This window comes from Phacochoerus africanus, chromosome 2, assembly GCF_016906955.1.
Source record: "Phacochoerus africanus isolate WHEZ1 chromosome 2, ROS_Pafr_v1, whole genome shotgun sequence".
NCBI lineage: Eukaryota > Metazoa > Chordata > Mammalia > Artiodactyla > Suidae > Phacochoerus > Phacochoerus africanus.
The window spans coordinates 218,750,528-218,758,747 of NC_062545.1; the positions used below are offsets into that span (position 1 = coordinate 218,750,528).

At 38.3% G+C, this 8,220-nt stretch overlaps 1 protein-coding gene across 3 annotated transcripts in view; it reads right to left on the bottom strand.

Annotated features, from left to right (window-relative positions):
• PDCD1LG2 (programmed cell death 1 ligand 2) overlaps nucleotides 1-5,891 on the bottom strand; it is a 67,889-nt gene extending 61,998 nt beyond the window's left edge. For all 3 annotated transcript variants that reach the window (XM_047767678.1, XM_047767677.1, XM_047767676.1), the window contains exon 1: nucleotides 5,592-5,891. The gene's annotated coding sequence lies outside the window, so the exon portion shown is untranslated. The remainder of the gene's footprint in view (nucleotides 1-5,591) is intronic.
• Between the last annotated feature and the right edge of the window lie 2,329 nt (nucleotides 5,892-8,220).

Below are 8,220 nucleotides of genomic sequence, written 5' to 3' on the forward strand. Positions count from 1 at the left end.
ACAATAGAGATTCAGAAAAAAATAAATTAAAAAAAGAGCTGTCAATAAAATTGACAAACTTCTTGCCAGACTCACCAAGAAGAGGAGAGAAAGAACTCAAATAAACAAAATAAGAAATGAAAAAAGGAGAAATCTCAATGGATACTGCAGACATACAAAAGAAACATAAGAGACTACTACAATTATATGCCAACAAATTTTACAACCTAGAAGAAATGGACAACTTTCTAGGGACATTCAGCCCACCAAAACTGAATCAAGAAGAAAAAGATCAATTGAACAGACTGATCACTAGAAAAGAAATTGAATATTTAATTAATAAAAAAAAATCGCTCCCTACAAACAAAAGTCGAGGAGCACATGGCTTCACAGGCGAATTCTAAAAAACATGCAAAAAACTTATACCCATCCTTTTAAAACTTCCAAAAGGTCAAAGAAGAAGGAATAATTCCAAAGACATTCTATGAGGCCACCATTACCCTAATATCAAAACCAGACAAAGATACTATCAAAAAAGAAAATTATAGGCCAATATCTTTAATGAATACAGACACAAAAATTCTCAACAAAATTTTAGCCAATGGAACCAGCAGCATATAAAAAAGTTCATACACTATGACCAAGTGGGAGTCATCACAAATTTACAAGGATGGTTCAATATACGCAAGTCAATCAACATCATAAACCACATTAACAAAAGAAAAGTCAAAAACCACATGATCATCTCAATAGATGTAGAAAAAGCATTTGACAAAATCCAACATCCATTCATGATAAATACTCTTACCAAAGTGAGTATAGAGGGAACATACCTTTTTTTTTTTTTTTTTTTTAGGGCATATGGAGGTTTCCAGGCTAGGGGTCTAATTGGAGCTACAGCTACCAGCCTACACCACAGCCACAGCAACTCAGGATCTGAGCCATGTCTGTGACCTACACCACAGCTCAAGGCAATGTCGGATCCTTAACCAACTGAGTGAGGCCAGGGATTGAACCCACAACCTCATCGTTCATAGTCAGATTCGTTTCCGCTGCACCACAACGGGAACTCCAGAGGGAACATACCTTAACATAATCAAAGTCATTCATGACAAACCCAGAGCTAGTATAATACTCAACAGAGAAATGCTGAAAGCCTTACCACTAAAAATGTGGAAAAAGACATGGATGATCACTTTCACCACTTTTATGCAACACAGTACTGGAAGTCCTAGCCACAGCCATCAAACATAAGAAATAAAAGGTATCCAAATTGTAAGAGAATAGGTAAAATTTTCACTCTATGCCAATGGCATGATAGTATATATAGAAAACCGTAAAACACAAAAACTATTCAAACTGACCAATGAATTCATCAAAGTAGCAGGATATGAGATTAACATTCAGAAGTTGGTTGCATTTATGTATACTAACAATGAAGAATTAGAAAGGGACTATAAAAATAAATACCTTTTAAAATCACCACCCCCCAAAATTAAACACCTAGGAATAAACCTGACCAAGGAGGTGAAAGACTTATATGCTGAGAATTATAAAACATTAATCAAGGAAATTAAAGAGGATTCAAAGAAATGGAAAGATATTCCATGCTCCTGGATTGGAAGAATTAATATTGATAAAATGGTCATAATACACAAAGCAATTTACAGATTCAATGCAATCCCTTATGAATTATCCATGAAATTTTTCACAGAACTAGAACAAACAATCCAAAAATTTATATGGAACCATGAAGGACCCAGAATTGCCAAAGCAATCCTGAGGAACAAAAACCGAGCAGGTGGTATAACTCTCCCAGACTTCAGACAATATCACAAAGCTACAGTAATCAAAACAGTGTGGTGCTGGTACAAAAACAGACATATAGACCAACTGAACAGAATAGAGAACCAAAAATAAACCCAGACACCTATGGCCAATTAATCTTTGACAAAGGAGGCAAGAATGTAAAATGGGAAACAGACAGTCATTTCAGTAAGTGGTGCGTGGAAAACTGGACAGCCCCAGGTAAATCAATAAAACTAGAACACACCCTCACACCATGCACGAAAATAAACTCAAAATGATTTAAAGACTTAAACGTAAGACAAGACACCATTGAATTAATAGAGGAGAACATAGGGAAAACATACTCTGACATCAACTTTAAAAATGTTTTCTTAGGTCAATCTCCCAAGACAATAAAAATAAAACAAAAATAAACAAATGGGACCTAATCAAACTGACAAGCTTTTGCACAGCAAAGGAAACCATCAAAAACAAAAAGAAAACATATAGAATGGGAGAAAATAGTTTTTTAAAGTGTGTAACTGACAAGGGTTTAATCTCCAAGATATACAAACAACTCATAAAACTCAACAAAAAAATAACAAAACAAAAAACAAAAAAACAAAAATACAAATAAAAAAACAACAAAAAACCAAATACCAAAACAAACAAAAACCAAAAAAACCAAATAACCCAATTGAAAACTGCACAGAAGACCTGAATAGACACTTCTCCAAAGAAGACATAAGGATGGCCAGCAGGCACAGGAAAAAATGCTCAACATCACTATTATTAGAGAAATCCAAATCAAAACTACAATGGGGTAGTACTTTGCACTGGTCAGAACGGCCTTCATTAGTAAGTCTACAAATAACAAACACTGGAGAGGGTGTGGAGAAAAGGGAACCCTCCTGCACTGTTGGTGTGAATGTAAACTGGTACAGCCACTATGGAGAACAGTATGGAGGTATCTTAGAAATCTATACATAGAACTACCATATGACCCAGGAATCCCACTCTTGGGCATATGTCCAGACAAAACTTTCCTTGAAAAAGATACATGCACCCATATGTTCACTGTGGCACTATTTGCAATAGCCAAGGCATGGAAACAACTTATATGTCCATAGACAGATTAATAGATTAAGACGAAGTGTTATATGTACACAATGGAATACTACTCAGCCATAAAAAGAACAAAATAATGCCATTTGCAGCAACATGGATGGAACTAGAGACTCTCATACTAAGTTCAGTAAGTCAGAAAGAGAAAGACAAATACCATATGATATCACTTATATCTGGAATCTAATGTAAGAAAATGGCACAAAAGAACCTATTTACAGAAAAGAAAAAAACTCATGAACATGGAGAACAGATTTGTGGTTGTCGATGGGGAGGGAGTGTGATGGACTGGGAGTTTGGGGTCAGTAGATGCAAACTATTGCATTTGGAGTGGATAAACAAAAAGATGCTCTCTCCCCGGCTTAAGTCCTAATTCTGTCCCAAATAAAACTTAACTCTCAAATTTCAGGTTGTGCATTTTTTTTAAGTCGATGTTCTCAAGACAATACCGATGTCACTTGAGGGAAAAAAGGAAATATAAGATCAAGAATTGACTTTTAGAGAGAAAACAACGAGTTGAATTTGAGTCACAAAGTAATACAAGGCAGTCAAGAAATATGCAGGTCTAGAGTTTGGACATTATTAAGGACCTAGAGATAAAAATAAATTATTATTATTTTTTCTTTTTTGGCCACCCCATGGCCTATGGAGTTCCCAGGCCAGGGGTCAGATCAGAGCAGCAGTTATGACCTATGCTGCAGCTGTGGCAATGCTGAGGACACACTGTGCCAGGCTGAAGATTGAACCTGCATCCTGGCACTGCAGAGACACCACTGATCCCTTTGCACCCACAGTGGGAACTCCAAAGATAATTTATTTCTAACATGGAAATGCTAGTTGACATTGGGGAATGAATTAACTCTCTGAGGGGCAGAGCATAAAAGATTAGAAAGAAAAGGTCTGAACTCTGAAGAATACCCCCAAATTTGGATATTAGGAGACCAGAGAAGAAAGGAGAGAAGAAATGGTCTTAAAAGTGAGAAGCTTCTTTATCACAGTATTTCAGAGCCAAGGGAAGAAAATCCTGAGAAGTGGAGTGGTTAATAATATAGAGGTCAGGAAAGTAAGAACTGGGAATCAGCCCATAGGGGTGTCAGAGAGGGTAGGGGGGCATTGAGGTGACTGGGGCTGGATAAATTTTCAGATTCTTTAATATATTCTGGAATTCTATGAGTTGATTTAAAGATTAGAGGAACACAACTGGAGAGAGCCCCATTGCAGTAGAGCAGGGTAGGACATGAGGAGGTCAGGCTGCAGTTACCTCATTACAGGGTAACCCAAATATGCCACAATTAAGGCATGTGGTGTACTTGGACATTGTCATGTGGAATAAAAATGACACACAACAATCTATGGATCACTGTCCAATGCATCTTAAAGCAAGTCAACTGTAAAGCATGACCCCTAATACTGTCTGAGGATATTTCACCACCTCCTTTTCAGATCAACCCCACAGGCCCCAGTATATCATGCAAACATTCCATGTCTGGCAATTCACCTGCCATTTCATCAAAGCAATTAATTCAACAACTCAACCAGCACCCAATGGGCACCATGCATATTTCAAGGCACTATAATGGGCACTTGGGATTCAGAGAACATAAGAGGTGTGGTCCTTGCCTATAAGGAGCTCTAGTTTAATGGAAAGTCTCACAGACAAGCAAAATCTGGGGAGAAGATACTTGAAGAACAGGCAAGGAAGGTCCTGCTGATGGTGAGAATTCAGGTAATGAAAGCAAATAGAGCAGTACTGACAGCAAGCAAGAGAGATGGTTCATCTATTCATAGAATCAGGCTTCAAGGAAGCTTAAAGAAGAGGTCAATTTGCATTTGACACTCAGTGCAACTAACTGTCTGACTTCTGCTCACACTGAGCATTATTTTTACTGTGCAATTTATGTCTATCATTTCCTTCCACAGAACCATAGAATTTCAGGGTTAGAAGATATTATTTGTAGGTGATTTCATGCAAGTTTTACCTCCTTACTTCAACCCTTTCTCTCATGAGTCCATTGTCATCTTCTTTCTACTATGTGCTCCTGAGTAGTGAACAGTAACTAGCAATGGTTGCAGTTTTCCTTCATTTTCTAACATTTCTTTCATCATTTTATATAGAATAATATTTGAGTAGGCCTAAATCATGCTTTCATTAAATAATGGTTTTCTATAAGTTGATGTAATTAATATAATTTTTTTTTAAACAGCTTACTCTTGGAACATAGCTTGTAAACACAGGCTAACCTGGAATGTTAACTGCTGACCAAAGGGTTAATCACAAACAGATGTTAGACAGGCTAGCCTGGAATGCTATCTACCAAAGGGATAATCACAAACAGAGGTTAGATGTAAAAAAACAAACATTTAAGTTCCATTAACTCTCCAAAATTCTAAGCTGAGAGTTGGTCTAAGAAAGAGTTTAACTTTTTTTCAGTGCACATTTATTTTGTGCAGAAAAAAAATCACCCCATAAAACTGCTCAACAAGAATAACAAGCATAAGACAAGCAAAAGAAATTCTATTTTGAAGACAGGAGGAAATTAGCTTGTTTGTGCCACTGAGCACAATTTCTCAGGCAGTTTCTCCTGCCTCCAATGACGTGGAGAGAAAGTGTGCCCACACTTACCTGGTTGTGATAGCCTCATCATGGACTACAACACCAACTCAAAGTACAAGAAACTCTCAACCCACTCGATACTCACATCAGGACTTGGTAGGGCTCCTCAGGCAAAGGTACAAAGGAAAGTAGAACAACAAACAGCTGCTCTTTGTCAGATTCCCTCATAGAAGTCAACTAAACAAATGCCCAAAACAAAACAAAAACAAAGACAAAAAAAAAACCTAGATTGCTGCCCAGACCACTGCAACAAGCAGTAGCTCCAACCAAGATTTTTTCTAGCTGGCAGAAGGACATATGAGCATGCATAACAGAAAAAATATGTAGATAAGGTACATTAGGCAAGAGAAGAAAAGATATCTTCATCCAGTTCAGCCTTTCTTATAATGGGAGGACAATTCAAACCAAAACTGATTCTACGGAACTAACTGAGGCCCAATCTACAAGTTTTGGTTTTACTTTCAGCATTGCCTCTCTGCAAGCAGATATGTCTTAAACTGTGTGTGTGTGTAAGTGTGTGCACGCACATTTAGGAGTAATGTGAAAAGGGGAGGAAAGAATACCAGCATGTTCCAGCTATGTACAGAGAAATTTACAGAGGTCATGTGTTTTCTGGGGCTGCTGTAACAAACTACCACAAACTGGGTGGCTTAAAACAATAGACATTGTACTTATAGTTCTCTCACAATGTTGAAAGCTAAACATCTGAAATCAAGGTTTCACATGGCCATATTCCTGCTCAAGCCTCCAGGGAAGAATGCTAGCTTCTGGGTTCCTGTCAAGCCTTGGCATTCCTTGGCTACAGCTGCATCATACCAGTCTCTGCCTTCATCATAACATGACTTTATCTTCTGTACATAGCCTTTCCTCTTCTCATAAGGATACCAGCCATTGGGTTAGTGCCCATCCTATTCCAGTATGACCTCATCTTAACTAATTACAACTGAAAACACCCTTCTTCTAAATAAGGTCACTTTCTGAGGCTCCAGGCAGACATGGAATTTTGGGGGAACACTATTTAACCCACTACAGTACTTCATTTTATTCTTGGAGCAACTTGTGGTCTAGATACTGCTAGACTCATTTTACGTACAAGGAAACAGTTGATATCAAGCAACCTTTCCTTAGCTGCATGGCTGATTTGAACTCAGGCCTCTGAGGCCCCATTACAACATGAGGGTTTTCAATAGTGAGGCTCAAACCTGGTGGCAAGAAAAGGCCAACTTGCATACAACCCTGGATAACCAATCTCATTCCTCCATAGGGCTCATAGGAGTAGAGCCAGAAGAGACAAGGTGGGTTATCTTTACCACATTTCTCTACTTCTTTCTAGTCCTCCTAACACGCTTCACCTCTAATTCTCCCTTGCCTAAGTGGTTTTCTTTTGAAAAAGCAGAAATCTTCTTTCCTCCTTCTCATTCTTCTTACTTCATCCCTCAAAGAAGAAGGAATGAAACTTGTAGTAGCTACTTATGGGAGTGGCTGCCTAGACCCTAAGAATGGGGCTGTGTGGGGAATGGCTTCTTCACCCATAGCTCCAGGCATGTGTTTTCAATGGGAGTTGCCGCTCTGACTTGATTTCCTTGCCCAAGCTCCTGTGACTGACTGAAAATGAGCATATGTCTCCTTCAAGGCCCTAAAAGTTTAGTGTCTATAGAATCCGCACACCACCCATCAGGGTTCCTGCCCCTCTTTAGGAGGGAGGTACACTCCCCATTGTTCCCCTTTGTCTACTTCATCTAGGCTCCTTCCTGGCTCTGTCTACATCTTCACTCTTTTCTCTAGGCAGCTCAGCTCTTCCTCCACACCTAGGCTTGAGGAAACAGACTCATCTCAGAGCAAAGGAAGGCCCACCCAGGTATTTTCACAATAAAACTCAAACTAATATCTCAACACATTTTCCTTTCTCTTAAGTCTATATACCTCAAAAAAAATACTAGAAGAGTAAATAGCAATGTGTTAACAAGGGTGTTTGTGGGTGGAGGACATACATGTGATATTTTACTTTCTTTTTTTGCTTATATTTTATTTTCTGAATAACTTGCCATGAACAGCATCATGGCATACCAACCAAATCACCAGAAAACCACAAAGGACCAACTTGATATTTCTATAAATTTCAAAATGATCACCATGATAAGTTTAGTTACTATCTGTCGCCATACTATGTAATTATTGGCAGTATGTGTAGATGGGTGACTAATAAAGGGTATGGGGTTTCATTTTGGGACAATGAAAATGTTTTTAAGTTGATTATAGTGATTGTTGCACACTTTATACATATATGAAGAACCACTTTATTAAAGTGAAAGTAACCTTTAAACGGATGAATTGTATGGTATGTGAATTATATCTCAAAAAGCTGTTAGAAAATATGGAACTAGACCAAATCATAATAACTGACCTGCAAGTTATGAAACTGGATTGCGATGTGATGAAACTCACTCTGTACCCAACAGGCTAGGAAGTTTGACAGGATACTGTTGGCAACAGTTATTAGCAAAATTAAACACTTCGGTGAACTGAGTCTCCTCAAGCAAACTGGTGACATAAGGATGGGCAGGACCCAGAACTGTCAGAAACAAGACATCAGCGTTACCTGCTGTTTTCCTTGCCCACCTCCCACAGTTTGTGGAGTTCTCTCGCCCTCTGGTTGTGTCTTTCTCTTTTCACATCTCATCTTTTTCTCTCTCACTTTCCTCTGCTACTAACCT